This window comes from Procambarus clarkii, chromosome 86 (assembly GCF_040958095.1).
Source record: "Procambarus clarkii isolate CNS0578487 chromosome 86, FALCON_Pclarkii_2.0, whole genome shotgun sequence".
Classification (NCBI taxonomy): Eukaryota; Metazoa; Arthropoda; class Malacostraca; order Decapoda; family Cambaridae; genus Procambarus; species Procambarus clarkii.
In genome coordinates this window covers 15,362,409-15,381,736 of record NC_091235.1, presented here as the reverse complement: position 1 = coordinate 15,381,736, position 19,328 = coordinate 15,362,409, and positions in this window count along the sequence as shown.

Sequence of the window (19,328 nt, the reverse complement as noted above, 5' to 3'; positions counted from 1 at the left end):
TTCAAATTTCGTTCAAACCTGTAAGATTTTATTGATTTTAGTTATAAAGAACCTATCAAGCATAATTCATCATTTTTTATCTCTCGAACCTGATAAACAATGATTTTTGTGTTGGGCTTAAAGCCTGTCAAATTCTGGAAGGTTATTAATGTAGACATAATAATTACCGAACAAACAACAGGTATAATTTTGCCCTAAGAACTATGGCAAATTCTGTGCACACACACTTATAAATGTGGATACAACTCTTGAGTGTGTATATAATATATATATATATATATATATATATATATATATATATATATATATATATATATATATATATATATATATATATATATATATATATATATATATATATATCACTTAAAACTCACACCCCAGAAGTGACTCGAACCCATACTGCCAGGAGCACTCTGCAATCTGGCGTACAGGACGCCTTAACCGCTCGACCAACACAACCGGACAAAAGAGGATGGTAGCCGAGGCTATTTCCATCCCCCCGCCGGCACTCGGTTGGTAATCTTGGACATGGTATTATATCAAACTACGTCATTCTTTGGGTCTCCAGGCATATATGCCTGGAGACCTGGATTGCCGCTTTCCCCTGATAATTCCCCTCGGTTCAAAAATTTAGGTATCTCGGGTTCGAATCCTGGTCGGGGACATACATTTTTGTACACGTTTGTTTTCACCTAATGTCTCTGTACACCTAGCAATTAATAGAAATCCGGTAGTTAGACAACTGTTGTTGGGTTGCCTCCAGGGCAAAGGTCAGTAGGTCGACCTTAGGGAAAGGGGGGGGGGGGGGTTTGGGACCTCGATGCAAGTCTAAAGTATATACACAGGCTGTCTGTCCCCGACACAAAAAATTATTACTAAATACCTAAATGAGCCGCAGTGACGTTAGAAACAAGTATTGAGTCAGATATAAAGAACATCAGCGAGATAGAAACATAGAAAACTAGTACTAGAAAAGTACTAGTTACTAATAGATAGTACAGTACTAGAAAACAGACTCCGGTCCCGTCTAGACACGATAGAACTCAAAGGGTTCGAGAAGGTGTACATTAGTTGGTCAAAGTGTTGAAACCACTACCCTGGTGAATGCAGATATTCCGCCCTGAGAAGTCCTATATAACAGCAACCTACCCGCGCAATACATTATTACTGAATAATGCATGAAGAGAAGGACGTGCCATTAACTCCTGTATACACGTTGACCAGACAACACACACTAGAAGGTGAAGGGACGACGACGTTTCGGTCCGTCCTGGACCATTCTCAAGTCTCTTCACCTTCTAGTGTGTGGTCTGGTCAACATACTTCAGCCACGTTATTGTGACTCATCTCCTGTATACACCCTTCTTGGTCATGAAGATCGCCCCACCCTTGCTTTTCTTATACAGCAGAGCTCGTATCAGCCCTTTAGCTTTAGTCCATCAGAGTCAAACCTGATCTGCAATATTATAATCGAACTCAGAACATTATTATTACCCTAACTACAGTGTAATTTTCCCCAATAAAGGCCTTAATCACACACGATATATGAGTGCCTGAGTGGGATTTGTAGACGTCTATAAAGTAGAGTAGAACTGCCGTCCAGCTTCTGCCACTATCGTCCACCTGCCACTATCGTCCACCACCTGCCACTATCGTAAACCACCTGCCACTATCGTCCACCTGCCACTATCGTCCACCACCTGCCACTCTCGTCCACCTGCCACTATCGTCCACCTGCCACTATCGTCCACCTGCCACTATCGTCCACCACCTGCCACTATCGTCCACCACCTGCCACTATCGTAAACCACCTGCCACTATCGTCCACCACCTGCCACTATCGTAAACCACCTGCCACTATCGTCCACCACCTGCCACTATCGTAAACCACCTGCCACTATCGTCCACCACCTGCCACTATCGTCCACCACCTGCCACTATCGTCCACCACCTGCCACTATCGTAAACCACCTGCCACTATCGTCCACCACCTGCCACTATCGTAAACCACCTGCCACTATCGTCCACCACCTGTCACTATCGTAAACCACCTGCCACTATCGTCCACCACCTGCCACTATCGTAAACCACCTGCCACTATCGTCCACCACCTGCCACTATCGTCCACCTGCCACTATCGTCCACCTGCCACTATCGTCCACCACCTGCCACTATCGTAAACCACCTGCCACTATCGTCCACCACCTGCCACTATCGTAAACCACCTGCCACTATCGTCCACCACCTGCCACTATCGTAAACCACCTGCCACTATCGTCCACCACCTGCCACTATCGTAAACCACCTGCCACTATCGTCCACCACCTGCCACTATCGTAAACCACCTGCCACTATCGTCCACCACCTGCCACTATCGTCCACCATCTGCCACTATCGCCCACCTGCCACTATCGTCCACCTGCCACTATCGTCCACCACCTGCCACTATCGTCCACCTGCCACTATCGTCCACCACCTGCCACTATCGTAAACCACCTGCCACTATCGTAAACCACCTGCCACTATCGTCCACCTGCCACTATCGTCCACCACCTGCCACTATCGTCCACCACCTGCCACTATCGTCCACCACCTGCCACTATCGTCCACCACCTGCCACTATCGTCCACCACCTGCCACTATCGTAAACCACCTGCCACTATCGTCCACCTGCCACTATCGTCCACCTGCCACTATCGTCCACCTGCCACTATCGTCCACCACCTGCCACTATCGTCCACCACCTGCCACTATCGTCCACCACCTGCCACTATCGTCCACCACCTGCCACTATCGTCCACCTGCCACTATCGTCCACCACCTGCCACTATCGTCCACCACCTGCCACTATCGTCCACCACCTGCCACTATCGTCCACCACCTGCCACTATCGTCCACCTGCCACTATCGTCCACCACCTGCCACTATCGTCCACTACTTGCCACTATCGTCCACCATCTGCCACTATCGTCCACCATCTGCCACTATCGCCCACCTGCCACTATCGTCCACCACCTGCCACTATCGTCCACCTGCCACTATCGTCCACCACCTGCCACTATCGTCCACCACCTGCCACTATCGTCCACCACCTGCCACTATCGTCCACCACCTGCCACTATCGTCCACCACCTGCCACTATCGTCCACCTGCCACTATCGTCCACCACCTGCCACTATCGTCCACCACCTGCCACTATCGTCCACCACCTGCCACTATCGTCCACCATCTGCCACTATCGCCCACCTGCCACTATCGTCCACCACCTGCCACTATCGTCCACCACCTGCCACTATCGTCCACCTGCCACTATCGTCCACCTGCCACTATCGTCCACCACCTGCCACTATCGTCCACCACCTGCCACTATCGTAAACCACCTGCCACTATCGTCCACCACCTGCCACTATCGTCCACCACCTGCCACTATCGTCCACCTGCCACTATCGTCCACCACCTGCCACTATCGTAAACCACCTGCCACTATCGTCCACCACCTGCCACTATCGTCCACCACCTGCCACCATCGTCCACCTGCCACTATCGTCCACCTGCCACTATCGTCCACCTGCCACTATCGTCCACCACCTGCCACTATCGTCCACCACCTGCCACTATCGTCCACCACCTGCCACTATCGTCCACCACCTGCCACTATCGTCCGCCTCCTGCCACTAAACAATGGTTTCTGAGTCTCTGGTCTCTCGTATTATTATAATTATACGATTATTTATAAATTTCCATCAGTCAGACTCGTGCACCATAAGGTATAAACACAGGTGTGGCAGACGTGTTCTTAATAGTGTTCTTAATAGGTTTGCAACTCGTGATAGTAGTAATATTAACAACAGACCTGATGCACGAACAACAACAGATCTAATAATGCAAGAACATCAACAGATCTGATGCAAGAACATCAACAGATCTGATGCAAGAACATCAACAGATCTGATGCAAGAACAACAACAACAGATCTGATGCAAGAACATCAACAGATCTGATGCAAGAACATCAACAGATCTGATGCAAGAACAACAACAGATCTAATAATGCAAGAACAACAGCAAATATAATGCAAGAACAACAGCAATATAATGCAAGAACAACAGCAAAATAATGCAAGAACAACAGCAATATAATGCAAGAACAACAGCAATATAATGCAAGAACAACAGCAAAATAATGCAAGAACAACAGCAATATAATGCAAGAACAGCAACAGATCTAATAATGCAAGAACAACAGCAAATATAATGCAAGAACAACAGCAATATAATGCAAGAACAACAGCAATATAATGCAAGAACAACAGCAGATCTAATGCAAGAAGAACAACAAATCTAATGCAAGAACAACAACAGATGTGATGCAAGAACAACAACAACAGATCTGATGCAAGAACAACAGCAGATCTGATGCAAGAACAACAGCAGATCTAATGCAAGAACAACAGCAGATCTGATGCAAGAACAACAGCAGATCTGATGCAAGAACAACAGCAGATCTGATGCAAGAACAACAGCAGATCTGATGCAAGAACAACAACAAATCTAATGCAAGAACAACAACAGATGTGATGCAAGAACAACAACAACAGATCGGATGCAAGAACAACAACAGATCTCATACAAGAACAACAGCAGATATAATGCAAGAACAACAGCAGATATAATGCAAGAACAACAGCAGATCTAATGCAAGAAGAACAATGACTTATCACACTCTAATCAAAGCCATACTGACTCCTTCCAAAGCCGTGACGACCTTTCACCCTATTTAACCTTTCCTACCCCACTTTGCAGCAATTTAACCCTCCTAATTAGGTCCAAGCATTCGGTGGTGTATTTCTCCCCGAAGTCGACAGCCAACCAACCATCTCAATCACCCCGGCAATCATCCACATAAGAGAAGGAACCAGCATAAAAAGATTGCCCCCTTCAAAAATTCTATCTTCCCTCTGATAACCTCTGACCTGATTCAGGGAGATTTATTCCCTCTCGCTGAGATCAGATGAAAGAGATCAGCATCAGTGATGAGGTGGACAGGGTGGAGATTAAGAACTTAATGTTCTCAGGGATTTATGGGGTTGGTTAGGAGGCGGGGCCCAAGATCCTTATGAGGGAGATATGTTGCATGATGGACTGCAAGCTGGGACAAGTGAACTGCAAGATGAAACGGGTGAATAGTTGAATTAGACGGAGGGGTAGTTAGATTAAACTGTGGTTAACAGTCTAAAGAGAGGGTGATGAATGGCTGGGGTGAGTGATGAACAGGTGCGGTGGATGATGAACACCACCTGGGGTGGGTGATGAACACCAACTGGGGTGGGTGATGAATACCAACTGGGGTGGGTGATGAATACCACCTGGGGTGGGTGATGAATACCACCTGGGGTGGGTGATGAATACCACCTGGGGTGGGTGATGAACACCAACTGGGGTGGGTGATGAATACCACCTGGGGTGGGTGATGAATACCACCTGGGGTGGGTGATGAATACCACCTGGGGTGGGTGATGAACACCACCTGGGGTGGGTGATGAACACCAACTGGGGTGGGTGGTGAACACCAACTGGGGTGGGTGTTGAACACCAACTGGGGTGGATGATGAACACCACCTAGGGTGGGTAATGAACACCACCTGGGGTGGATGATGAACACTACCTGGGGTGGGTGATGAACACCACCTGGGGTGGGTGATGAGCACTATGCACCTTGGCGTACCTGGTACGCCAGGTACGCCACTAGACCACACAACTATACATTTGTACAGTCGTGTGGACTGTACAAAGCCTCGGAGGAAACCACACATAACGCATTAGAGGGAATGTTTAGGTCCCCTCCAATACGGTTTCTGTGTGCTTTTCTCCTACCACCCTCTTACCTTTTGTCTTTTGTTGTGATTTGCTAGATATTTATAGGTTACAAGTTATACATTGGTTAATACAATAGGATTTAAAGGTTATGGATCTCTTGGAGGTCCTCCGCTTCCGGACAGGAACCGAGGACGCAGCAGGCGTTTCCCCTCTGGATTGCCACACTGAGGCGCTGAAACAAGAATCTGGCAGCTCTTGGATCTCTGGTGATGTCAGTGAGCTTGGAACCCAATTCCTTGAGAAATCCCAAGGCACACCTGCCCCAGGGGCCTCGTGTCTCAGAAGCTATGGGAACCAAAGGTGTATTGACCTTCCAAACGCCTGTATTTGAATGATTTTGCTGTTTCCCTGTGGTTGGCCGCCCCACCTGCTTGATCAGCACCGAAGCGTATGTAGGTGTCAGCCAGGGTGGACACACACATGTGTAGTCCCACACCAACTGTCTACCCCTCTTCCAGGGGGGTATATTGTGATGTCATCTTGGTGGTTATCTTGAGATGATTTCGGGGCTTAGTGCCCCCGCGGTCCGGTCCTCGACCAGGCCTCCACCCCCAGGAAGCAGCTCGTAGCAGCTGTCTAACTACCAGGTACCTATTTACTGCTAGGTAACAGGAGCATTAGAGTGAAAGAAACATTTTGCCCATTTGTCTCCGCCTCCACCGGGGATCGAACCCAGAACCTCAGGACTACGAATCCGAAGCGCTGTCCATCCAGCTGTCAGGCGTGGAGTGCGAGGTCATCCGGGTTTTGGTTCCCTAGGATGCGAGGATCTCTCTGCTGGGCACTAAGCCGAGACAAGGCTCCTCTTAATGATGTCATTGACCTCGTTGTATCTAGCATGCCAGCCCTTGGATTTTCCGCAGTGCAACACATGCAGTCCATATTGGTTTGCTTCCACCCTGTTGCAAACACACTTGTATTCAGTGTAAATTGGGGCATCAAGGCGGAGGGCCACTGCTACACGAAGGCATTCAGGATCTAGACGTGTGCCCATTGCCGACACTGCCAGAAGGAAGTCCCCTGAATGGGGGGCAAACACTGCTCTGAGGCGGGCTTTCTCCTTGTCTGATGTTGCAGCGTTGAGCATGGCATCAGATATTTTTTCCACTAGTGGATGGTCCCAGCTGGACTGTTTATGTTTTTTGTTGGATCTATGATGGGTGCTGGGGCTGCAAGAGCATCCCAGTGATTTGAACATTCAGTGAAAGCAGGATCGTGTATTCCTGCTGAATCACTCAGAGGTTCTGGTACGATATCTATTGCGAGGTCGTGCGATGCATGGGAGGAGGAAAGAAAGGCTGGTAGAGCAATCTGGGAGACTGTGGCTCCCAGATTGGGAGTCGCAGGGAGGGAGCAACCCTCCCTGTGACTCTGCACCAAGGCCGCCGAGTCTTACAGGGAGGGTTGCTTGCTCCCATTGAGAGTCGTCCAATGGCAGGTTCAGGACTTTCACCAGCATGGACCTCAGAAGGGTGCCATACACATTTAATTTAGGGCTGTTGTAGGATGGAGAACATTTCAGAAAGTAAGTCAACTTAGAGAGAGATAAGCATCTTGTGAAGAGGAAGAGAGCATCATGGGCATCAATCTTGTCAATCCTGTCCAGCATTCTCCTTAGGTCAGTGATTTTTGCCTCCAGGACCTCCTCGATTGCTTGCGGGCCAATGGGGGCACCCAGGAGGGTGCAGACAGGTGGCTCGACAACGAGAATGTCTGGAAAAACATTTTTTTTATTTGGCCAGTGATGTCTGGGTTGCAGGAGACTATTCCGCATTTGGGTGCATTGAGAATGAGGTCCAAGGCTGCTCCTTGCTCCTGGATTTTCCTTATATCCTCCAAAATGGTATCCGGGGTGCCGGCGAGAGTGCCATCATCCAGGTACCAGATGTTTAGCTCGCTTGTCAGATTATCAGTGACCTCTTAGATAGCTAAGCAGAAAAGGAGGGGGGCTAAGGGGTCACCTTGTTCGACACCTTCACAGGAGTCTATTTCATGCTCCCCAAAACGAAGCATAGAGTCCCCACTGAAGCACGATAGGATGAATGGGTAAAGGGGAATAAAATAGTTGTGCATAGCGCTGAGGACACCGTCTCTTCCGACTTGATTGAAGGCATTTTTAAAGTCAAGCTTTACTAGTGCCTTCTGGTCCGAGAGATCAGCAATGTAAGCCCGTGCTGCATGTGCTGCAGCTTCACAGCCTAGGGGGATCCCAAACCCGAGCTGATTAGGTTTCAGCAAGGTGGCTGCTTCCTGGCTGATAGATCTCACTGCAGCCTTAGCTACTAGGCGTCTAATTGCTATCAGTATCAGATGACTCAGTACCTGTCGTATTAAACAGCTTAACGTTAGATCTTATGATAACAATACTAATTATGTAAATTTACGACACCAAAATACTATACCAGATGCTGACACGACTTTTGCAGACGACAACGCCCAGGTGACAGTAATTTATAGAGGAGTTCTCCCAGTCACCTCGTTTTCTCTTTACCTCTGATTTTCCTTATACAAAAATAAATATTCAGTGAAACATTTTTTATAAACATAAATATACAGTCAAACATTTTTATAAATATATAAATATACAGTGAAACTATTTTTATGAACATATAAATATACAGTGAAACATTTTTTATAAACTTGTAAATATATAATGAAACATTTCTTATTACATATAAATATACAGTGAAACATTTTTTTATAAACATAAATATACAGTGAAACATTTTTTTCTTATTAACACATTATCATTCAGTTAAAACTATAATTTTTTTTACAATTTAGTGTAAAGAGGGGGTTGAGCTTTGGCACCTTGATCCCGCCTCTCAACTGCCATTCAAATAGTGTACAAGTTCTATCACAGCTGTTGTTTATACTCTACGTGTAGTCAGCTTCCAACATTTCACTTCTTAAACCATTCCATTTATTGACTACTATAATAAACTATATATTATACTACTTATAACTAGTATAATCACTCGTCTGCGAAGTTATATGGTATTTACTATTTGTGTCTGCAGAATCGACCTATTTAGCTCTTGGAACCCGCCTCTCTAACCAATCTATTTTTCCCTCTCTTATATCTACTACATATATTTCTCTCTAACACACACGCACACACACACACACACACACACACACACACACACACACACACACACACACACACACACACACACACACACACACACACACACACACACACAGAGGGCGCCGGTGGCTATTTGGACAGCACGCTGGACACGTAAGATTCTGCCACGTGGTGTTCCATACACTTATTTTGTTCAGATCATTTCGAACGGCATGACAATCATCTTATCCTCCCTAATAGCTTAGCATCATCAGTAAACATGTTGTGATGATGTATCACAATGGAGTATCAGACTCTGATGATATGTGCCAGCTCACACGTGTATGTGTTTGTGTACACATATGTGTGTGAGGGTGATGTGTGTGTGTCCATTTACAGTGATATATGTTCTGTATTCCTTCTTGTAGATCGTTTATGTAAACGATGAACATAACGGTGCAAGAAGTGAACCCTGTGGGACTCCGCTAGTAACCCTCCTCCAGACGGATATATTGACTCTCATTACCCCTCACATCTTTCTGGCGATTAAACAAATTGTTTATCCATGTGAGTATGTCTCCCTGTCCACCAGGGAGGCTTGTAACACCTCCCTGTCCACCAGGGAGACATACTCACATACTTTAGAGGACAATCGCAGAGATGAATTCTTACGGATTTTCTAACCACGATGTTTATAAATCAGTGTGAATAAATATGTATTTATATATTTGAAAGACTGAATGTGTGAATAATGTGTGTGTATACGAGCCAGCCTACACGTGTATGTGTTTGTGTACACATAATGTGTGAGAGGGTGATGTGTGTGTGTCCATTTACAGTGATCTTGATAGTGTCAGTCGCAGCTACTGAGTACGGAGCCCCGACTGGACTAATCATCATTACTATTCACGTTATCTCAATAAGCAGCTTAACTGCACCCTCATTATGGCGAAATTAGCCTAAATAAAAATGTGTTTCTGAATTACAAACTTGCAACAGAAATAACTCATTGAGGTAGTGAGTTATTGATGGTATTTAGTTACACATTATTCAGGAAATTCATGTTTTTCCTTGTTTAGATAACGGGTTGGGCAAGTACCAACGTCAGTGTTACCCAAGGTCGACACGTGTAGTCCCACAAGATCTACTCCTGTAGTCTTACAAGGTCGACTCCTGTAGCCCCACAAGATCTACTCCTGTAGTCTTACAAGGTCGACTCCTGTAGCCCCACAAGATCTACTCCTGTAGTCTTACAAGGTCGACTCCTGTAGTCCCACAAGGTCGACTCCTGTAGTCCCACAAGGTCGACTCCTGTAGTCCCACAAGGTCGACTCCTGTAGTCTTACAAGGTCGACTCCTGTAGTCTTACAAGGTCGACTCCTGTAGCCCCACAAGATCTACTCCTGTAGTCTTACAAGGTCGACTCCTGTAGCCCCACAAGATCTACTCCTGTAGTCTTACAAGGTCGACTCCTGTAGCCCCACAAGATCTACTCCTGTAGTCTTACAAGGTCGACTCCTGTAGTCCCACAAGGTCGACTCCTGTAGTCCCACAAGGTCGACTCCTGTAGTCCCACAAGATCTACTCCTGTAGTCTTACAAGGTCGACTCCTGTAGTCTTACAAGGTCGACTCCTGTAGTCTTACAAGGTCGACTCCTGTAGTCCCACAAGATCGACTCCTGTAGTCCCACAAGGTCGACTCCTGTAGTCCCACAAGGTCGACTCCTGTAGTCCCACAAGGTCGACTCCTGTAGTCCCACAAGGTCGACTCCTGTAGTCCCACAAGATCTACTCCTGTAGTCTTACAAGGTCGACTCCTGTAGTCCCACAAGGTTGACTCCTGTAGTCCCACAAGGTCGACTCCTGTAGTCCCACAAGGTCGACTCCTGTAGTCCCACAAGGTCAACTCCTGTAGTCCCACAAGGTCGACTCCTGTAGTCCCACAAGGTCGACTCCTGTAGTCCCACAAGGTCGACTCCTGTAGTCCCACAAGGTCGTATCCTGTAATCCCACAAGGTCGACTCCTGTAGTCCCACAAGGTCGTATCCTGTAATCCCACAAGGTCGACTCCTGTAGTCCCACAAGGTCGACTCTAGTAGTCCCACAAGGTCGACTCCTGTAGCCCCACAAGGTAGACTCCTGTAGTCCCACAAGGTCGACTCCTGTAGTCCCACAAGGTCGACTCTTGTAGTCCCACAAGGTCGACTCCTGTAGTCCCACAAGGTCGACTCCTGTAGCCCCACAAGGTCGACTCTTGTAGTCCCACAAGGTCGACTCTTGTAGTCCCACAAGGTCGACTCCTGTAGTCCCACAAGGTCGACTCCTGTAGTCCCACAAGGTCGACTCCTGTAGTCCCACAAGGTCGACTCCTGTAGTCCCACAAGGTCGACTCCTGTAGTCCCACAAGGTCGACTCCTGTAGTCCCACAAGGTAGACTCCTGTAGTCCCACAAGGTCGACTCCTGTAGTCCCACAAGGTCGACTCCTGTAGTCCCACAAGGTCGACTCTTGTAGTCCCACAAGGTCGACTCCTGTAGTCCCACAAGGTCGACTCCTGTAGTCCCACAAGGTCGACTCCTGTAGTCTTACAAGGTCGACTCCTGTAGTCCCACAAGGTCGTATCCTGTAGTCCCACAAGGTCGACTCATGTAGTCCCACAAGGTCGACTCCTGTAGTCCCACAAGGTTGATACACACACATGTAATCCCACATCCTGGGATTAGGTTAGTCTACCAGTCTTCCAATGGTGCATTAATCCCGTCTGGATTGGCAAAAACCAACGCGGTTTACATCGTGGGTTTTGTATTTTGAGGTTTTCATTAAAACATAAATTTAGTTCTAGATGATGGGATAGGAGAGATACGGAACGTTAGAGCCACATAAAGTAAAAATCCTTGACTTGTTCTTTGAATTATAACTGTGCTCATCTAGTTGTGCTTGCGGGGTTTGAGCTCTGGCTCTTTGGTCCCGCCTCTCAACTGTCAATCAACTTGTGTGAGGGATACTGCGCTGGTATGCTTAGATTAAGAACTGTGAGTTGATATGTTATTTTGTGGCTATTCCTTGATTATGAACTATGTGAAGGATATTATTCTTAGCAGGTATTCGTAGACTAAGAACTGTGTGAGGGGATTTCTTGCTTAGCGGGTATTCTTAGATTAACACAGCAGCCTGTCTTCACGACTCATTAGTCGTCAAATCTAAAGCGGATTTACCCAGCCAAGACATTCAAACCACGACCATCCATCTACCCTATCCAGACGGATTCTCATTAGTCCCAGAAAGCGTTATTATTACGGTGTTCTTAACCCTGTGGTCGATAGCGCTAAAATTCCCATGCACTAAGAGAGAGGACAGGTTCATTGAACGTTATAATTGCGATGCATTAAGTGTGAGGACAGGATGAGCCAAGTATGCATTCCACGGATGTGATGAAATACAAAACAAAGAGGAAGGTAGACTGAGGTAAACTTCATATAATCAAAAGAGAATGTTTTAAGAATGAGACCATCTTCTTTCCTCTGAAGTGCTTCAAGATGGGCATCTTAAGTGGGAGCTTCTCCAGATGTCAGAAGAAATATTTAACATCAACCCGAGGGGAAAATTCTCACGTAGCTGGAGTGAACTTTTTGTAATCTTCGACATGAAAGATTTTCACAGCAACTGACCTAACCTAACCGTCGACGCGAAAGATTTTTCAACGCAACATATGTGTCTAAAATAATTACCATGAATTAGTAGCTCATAACTATTAAAATTATAAACAATAACTAGTAAAAGTTTTCTATTATCGAATGAGATCAATAAGAACGTTATTTAAATTTAATATATATATTACTGTTGTGAATATATCAAAGAGAGATGGAAGTTTGAACTCGTTCAAGAGAACTGAACGTGGCTTTATCATAGCTGTTGGAGTAGAGGTAAGTGTTACATTACATACATTCATGTACAGCCACTAGTACGCGTAGCGTTTCGGGCAGGTCCCTGGAATACGATCCCCTGCCGCGAAGAATCGTTTTTTCATCCAAGTACACATTTTACTGTTGCGTTAAACAGAGGCTACAGTTAAGGAATTGCGCCCAGTAAATCCTCCCCGGCCAGGATACGAACCCATGACATAGCGCTCGCGGAACGCCAGGCGAGTGTCTTACCACTACACCACGGAGACTGTAAGTGGTCTTATAAGGCCTTAATATAACGTTATCAAAGAATAATACACATTAAGTTGGGGAGAATAGAACCCTACTGAACTCCATTATTATATAAGAAAGGATCAGAGATTAAATCATTTACATCAACTGAGGCTCATTTACCACACAGCTTATGAGGGCGAACTACGATATTTACGAACCTCTATATTTAAGTTCCAGTTTCAGATACTTAAGGAAAGTTAATGAATCCTCGACGCAAGATTTCGGTAACACTGTGTTACACATCCATGGTAATTTAGCATCAGAAATGCTTCGGGTTCCATAGAGCTTCAGAACTATGGTGTTTCAGTGCCGTAGAGTTTAGGTAACATGGTGTTTCAGGAGATAATGTTTCATGGTCTCTTTAAGAGGCGTTCGATCCCCGATGGTCTAAGCGATTGGGCCCCGTTTTTTCATTCCCTAATAGTCCAGTTCCTTGCCCTCATGACGTATAATCATACTGGCTTTAAACTTTCTAATCAGTAAACTGACACTACTGTTTATCAATATAATGAGCCCGCATAGGTGAAAGCACTTCTGATAACCTGGTATCATAGTGATTCCGGGATGATGATGTTATCCTGACGTTATCTTGAGATGATTTCGGGGTTTAGCGTCCCCGCGGCCCGGTCCTCGACCAGGCCTCCTTTTTGTTACACAGCCCCAGGAAGCAGCCCGTAGCAGCTGACTCCCAAGTACCTATTTACTGCTAGGTAACAGGAGCATCAGAGTGAAAGAAACTGCCCATTTGTTTCCGCCTCCACCGGGGATCGAACACGGAAACTCAGGACTTCGAATCCGGAGCGCTGTCCACTCAGCTGTCAGGCCCCTTTTCCTGGGTCAGGTTCTCAAACATTTTCAATACTCAGACGGATTTCTAAGATATTCGGTGCCAAACGCCCATATTCCAAGGGGTTCGAAACCCACAGAGTTCCAGTGTTGTGGTGTTCCATTATCATGAGATTAAATTGTATTGTTCCTTTGGTACTGGGAACGGCCGGCCTGCGGGGAGTACTGGACCACGTACCCTACTAGCCATCCCTGCTACTAGCCATCCCTGCTACTAGCCATCGCTACTAGCCATCCCTGCTACTAGCCATCCCTGCTACTAGCCATCCCTGCTACTAGCCATCCCTGCTACTAGCCATCGCTACTAGCCATCCCTGCTACACTAACCATCACTACTAGCCATCCCAGCTACACTAACCATCGCTACTAGCCATCCCTGCTACACTAACCATCACTACTAGCCATCCCTGCTACTAACCATCGCTACTAGCCATCCCTCCTACTAACCATCGCTACTAGCCATCCCTGCTATACTAACCATCGCTAGTAGCCATCCCTGCTATACTAACCATCGCTAGTAGCCATCCCTGCTATACTATCCATCGCTACTAGCCATCCCTCCTACTAACCATCGCAACTAGCCATCCCTCCTACTAACCATCGCAACTAGCCATCCCTGCTGCTAACCATCCCTACTAGCCATCCCTACTAGCCATCTCTAGTAGCCATCCCTGCTATACTAACCATCGCTAGTAGCCATCCCTGCTATACTATCCATCGCTAGTAGCCATCCCTGCTATACTATCCATCACTACTAGCCATCCCTGCTACTAACCATCGCTACTAGCCATCCCTCCTACTAACCATCGCTACTAGCCATCCCTGCTACTAACCATCCCTACTAGCCATCCCTACTAGCCATCCCTACCACCATCTCCGCGGCAAACGAATATTATGTTTGTTTTTTCCACAGTGACAGACTAATTGATTCTGATCAGATACTCGCGTCTCTGACTCGCGGTATCCGGCCTCCACCAGCCGATAATTCCTACCTCCTGACACAGCCAACCATTGTCGTAGTTTTGTTTACCTACACTTAACTGTTGCCGGCAGTTTGATAACGATAATAGATGGCTGAATAATGGACCATTTAGGTGTGCCTGGTGATTAAGGTGATGAGAGCCATTATCGTTCACAGTAATAGTCACATTTCAGACTAAATTGATCGTTTTCTATACGAATTCTAAAGGTACTGGACGTGAGACCAACGTGCTTTCGTATCGCCTCCCGGGGCACAGTTTCTAATCATAGATTTGACTGAGAGTTGAAGCTATGTTGGAGGTGATGGTGCAGGTTAACACGGGTGGTTAATGGCAGACTTTGAGACTCCTTTGTTGGTTTAATGTTCGACATGTTCCCCCTACGTCGTTGTTGGGAAGATGGCCGGCCGGGGAGGGAAGCAGGGATGGCAGGGGGATGGCAGGGGTGGCAGGGTACAGGAGGGGTGGCAGGGGGGACAGGAGAATAGGATGAGGATGGTAAATTCAAGGAAAGAGGAGAAGGAAAACTTGAGGGAGGAACGTGCATATATTTCAACCCGTTCTCGCGCTTGCTTATAGTCAATATCTTGCTTATGAATAAGTGCATATGTGACATACTAATTTATTGTGAATATTTGAGTTTACCTTGAAATGCTGAATAGAAATCACCGACCTAACCTAACCTTTTTAGTATGTTAAGATATTACAGTTAGTGCTGAACCTATACCTATATTGATATTACAGTTTTATAAAAATAATAAAACAAAACTAAAATATTTAAATAAATTGTAAAGTAACTCAGGATATTGTCAAATTTTGTATAAAATCTCTATTGTTTAATAAAACTGAGAGGGAAAAGTTGGTGTTTTGAAAAAAAAATATTTCTTGGAATATGTCACATATATACTTATTTATAAGCGAAATAGTGACTAAGTCATATATGTGCTGTCTTATGCGAGAGCAGGTTGTATATTTATATTAATTATATAAAAGATAATGCCTATGTGTCTAGCCACAGTTGAAGGCCTGACACTTGCGGCTAGTCTCACACACCTGAAACATTACATTAATGAATGTTCCGTCATTACTGCTGGTCTAAGGTAGCTGGAGACTCGCAGTTACCTGAGAGAGAGTAGAGAGCGCTGTCCGCTCGGCTGGGAGGATCTGTCTGTTTGTGTGTGTGTGTGTACTCACTTGTTTGTAAGTATTGCAGGGTTTAGCTATTAGCTCTTGGACCCCCCACTGTTCTGTCAGTTGTCTAATGTACTGACTCCAGAGCGCTTTTCTTCCATCATATCTATTAAATATATTTCGCACGCGTGCGCGCGCGCACACACACACACACACACACACACACACACACACACACACACACACACACACACACACACACACACACACACACACACACAGATCAGGCCTGGCCAGACACTGGATAGAGAATTGGAGATAAAGTCCTTCATGAAACGGACAGAGAGAAAGATCTAGGAGTTGATATCACACCAAACCTGTCCCCTGAAGCCCACATAAAAAGAATAACATCTGCGGTGTACGCGAGGCTGGCTAACATCAGAACTGCCTTCAGGAACCTGTGTAAGAAATCATTCAGAACCTTGTATAGCACATATGTAAGGCAAATCCTGGAGTATGCGGGCCAGCATGGAGCCCGTATCTAGTCACTCACAAGACGAAGCTGGAAAAAGTTCAGAGGTATGCCACTAGGCTAGTCCCAGAACTAAGAGGCATGAGTTACGGTGAAAGGCTGCGTGAAATGCACCTCACGACACTGGAAGACAGAAGAGTAAGGGGAGACATGATCACTACCTACAAAATTCTCAGAGGAATTGACTGGGTAGATAAAGATAAATTGTTTAACACGGGTGGAACGCAAACAAGGGGACACAGGTGGGAAATGAGTACCCAAATGAGCCACAGGGATGTTAGAAAGAACTTTTTCAGTGTCAGAGTAGTTAACAGATGGAATGTATTAGGCAGTGATGTGGTGGAGGCAGACTCCATACTCGGTTTCAAATATAGATATGATAGAGCCCAGTAGGCTCAGGAATCTGTACACCAGTTGATTGACGGTTGAGAGGCGGGACCAAAGAGCCAGAGCTCAACCCCCGCAAGCACAAATAGGTTGAGTACACACTGGAGAAGGTTCAGAGGTTTGCCACCAGACTAGTGCCCGAACTGAGGGGCATGAACTATGAGGAGCGACTACGGGAATTGAACCTCACGTCGCTGGAAGACAGAAGAGTTAGAGGGGACATGATCACCACATACAAGCTTCTCAGAGGAATTGATAGGGTAGACAGAGACAGTTTATTTAACACAAGGGGCACACGCACTAGGGGACACAGGTGGAAATTGAGTACCCAAATGAGCCATAATGACATTAGAAATAATTTGTTTAGTGTCAGAGTAGTTAATAAATGGAATACATTAGGAAGTGATGTGGTGGAGGCAGACTCCATGCACTGTTTGAAGTGTAGATATGATAGAGCCCAGTAGGCTCAGGAACCTCAACACCTGTTGATTGACGGTTGAGAGGCGGGACCAAAGAGTCGAAACTCAACCCCCGCAAGCACAACTAGATGAGTACACACACACATACACACACACACACGCAAGAACTAGAAAACAAAGGACTTGCGTACCCCAAGGGGGAACTATGAGATTAGAAAATTCTTAATAGAAATTCCATGTGACACAGAACTCAGAGCCACGTTCGTACAAGACATGATGGATTATGTCACCGGAAAGCGTCAGGAGGCAGTAAACAAGCTTATTCCCGCCCAAAAGAAAAAAGTGAGAAACAAAAGAAGAACCCGTGGTTTAATCGGGCATGAATGGAAGCAAAAGAACTAAATAAAAACTAAATAACAGAACACCAGAGAGCAGAGATACCAGAGGGTCAAGAATGAGTACCTCAGTGTTAGAAGAGAAGCAGAGAGACAGTATGAAAATGACTTGTTAAATAAAGCCAATTCCGAAGAAAACTGCTCAACAGTCACATCAGGAGCAAAACAACAGTGAAAGAACGGGTGATGAAACTGAAAACGGGTGAGGACAAGTACAAAGAGAATGACAAAGAGGTGTATGAAGAACTCAACAAGAGATTCCAGGAGGTCTTCACAATAGAACGAGGAGAAGTCCCTGAACTAGGAGAAGTGGCAATAAATCAGGCAGCCTTGGAGGGGTTTGAAATTACCAGAGATGAGGTTTAAGTGGCATCTGTTGTATAGTGTATAGTAGGTCACTGGAGACGGGAGACCTACCAAAAATATGGAAGACAGCTAATATAGTCCCAATATACAAAAAAGGGTGACTGGCAAGAGGCACTGAACTACAGGCCAGTGTCCCTAACTTGTATACCATGCAAGGTGATGGAGAAGATCGTGAGAAAGAACCTAGTAACACATCGGAAGAGAAGGTATTTCATGACACACCACCAACTTGGGCGTCGTCATTTGTTTGCTGACGCCAAAATTCTGAGAAGGATTAAGACAGAGGAGGACAGGTTGAGGCTACAAGATGATCTGGACAAACTTAAGGAATGGTCCAACAAATGGCTATTATAGTTTAACTCAAGCAAATGTAAAGTAATGAAGATAGGTGTAGGGAGCAAAGGGGCAGATAAAAGGTGTAATTTGGGAGATGAAACCCTTCAAGAAACAGGGAGAGAGAAAGACGTGGGAGTTGATCATGCCAGACTTGTCTCCTGAAGCTCACACCAAGAGGATATCATCAGCGACATATGCCAGGTTGGCCAACATAAGAACTGGCATTGGAAACTTGAATAAGGAATCATTCGGAACCTTCTATACCACATATATACACCTTCTGTACACCAGTCCTGGATTATGCAGCTCCAGCGTGGAGTCCGTATCTAGTCAAGCACAAGACTAAACTGGAGAAGGTTCAAAGGTTTGCCACCAGACTAGAACCCGAACTGAGGGGCATGAGCTCTTAGGAGACGCTACGGGAACTAAACCTCACATCGCTGGAAGACAAGAGTTAGGGGGGGACATGATCACCGCAAGAATCTCAGAGGAATTGATAGGGTCGATAAATATATTTAATTTAGAATTTAGAATTAGAATTTAACACGGGGTATACGAACAATACCCCGTATACGAACACGAGTATACGTTTACAGTCTCCGTGGTGTAGTGGTAAGACACTCGCCTGGCGTTCCGCGAGCGCTATGTCATGGGTTCGTATCCTGGCCGGGGAGGATTTACTGGGCGCAATTCCTTAACTGTAGCCTCTGTTTAACGCAACAGTAAAATGTGTACTTGGATGAAAAAACGATTCTTCGCGGCAGGGGATCGTATTCCAGGGACCTGCCCGAA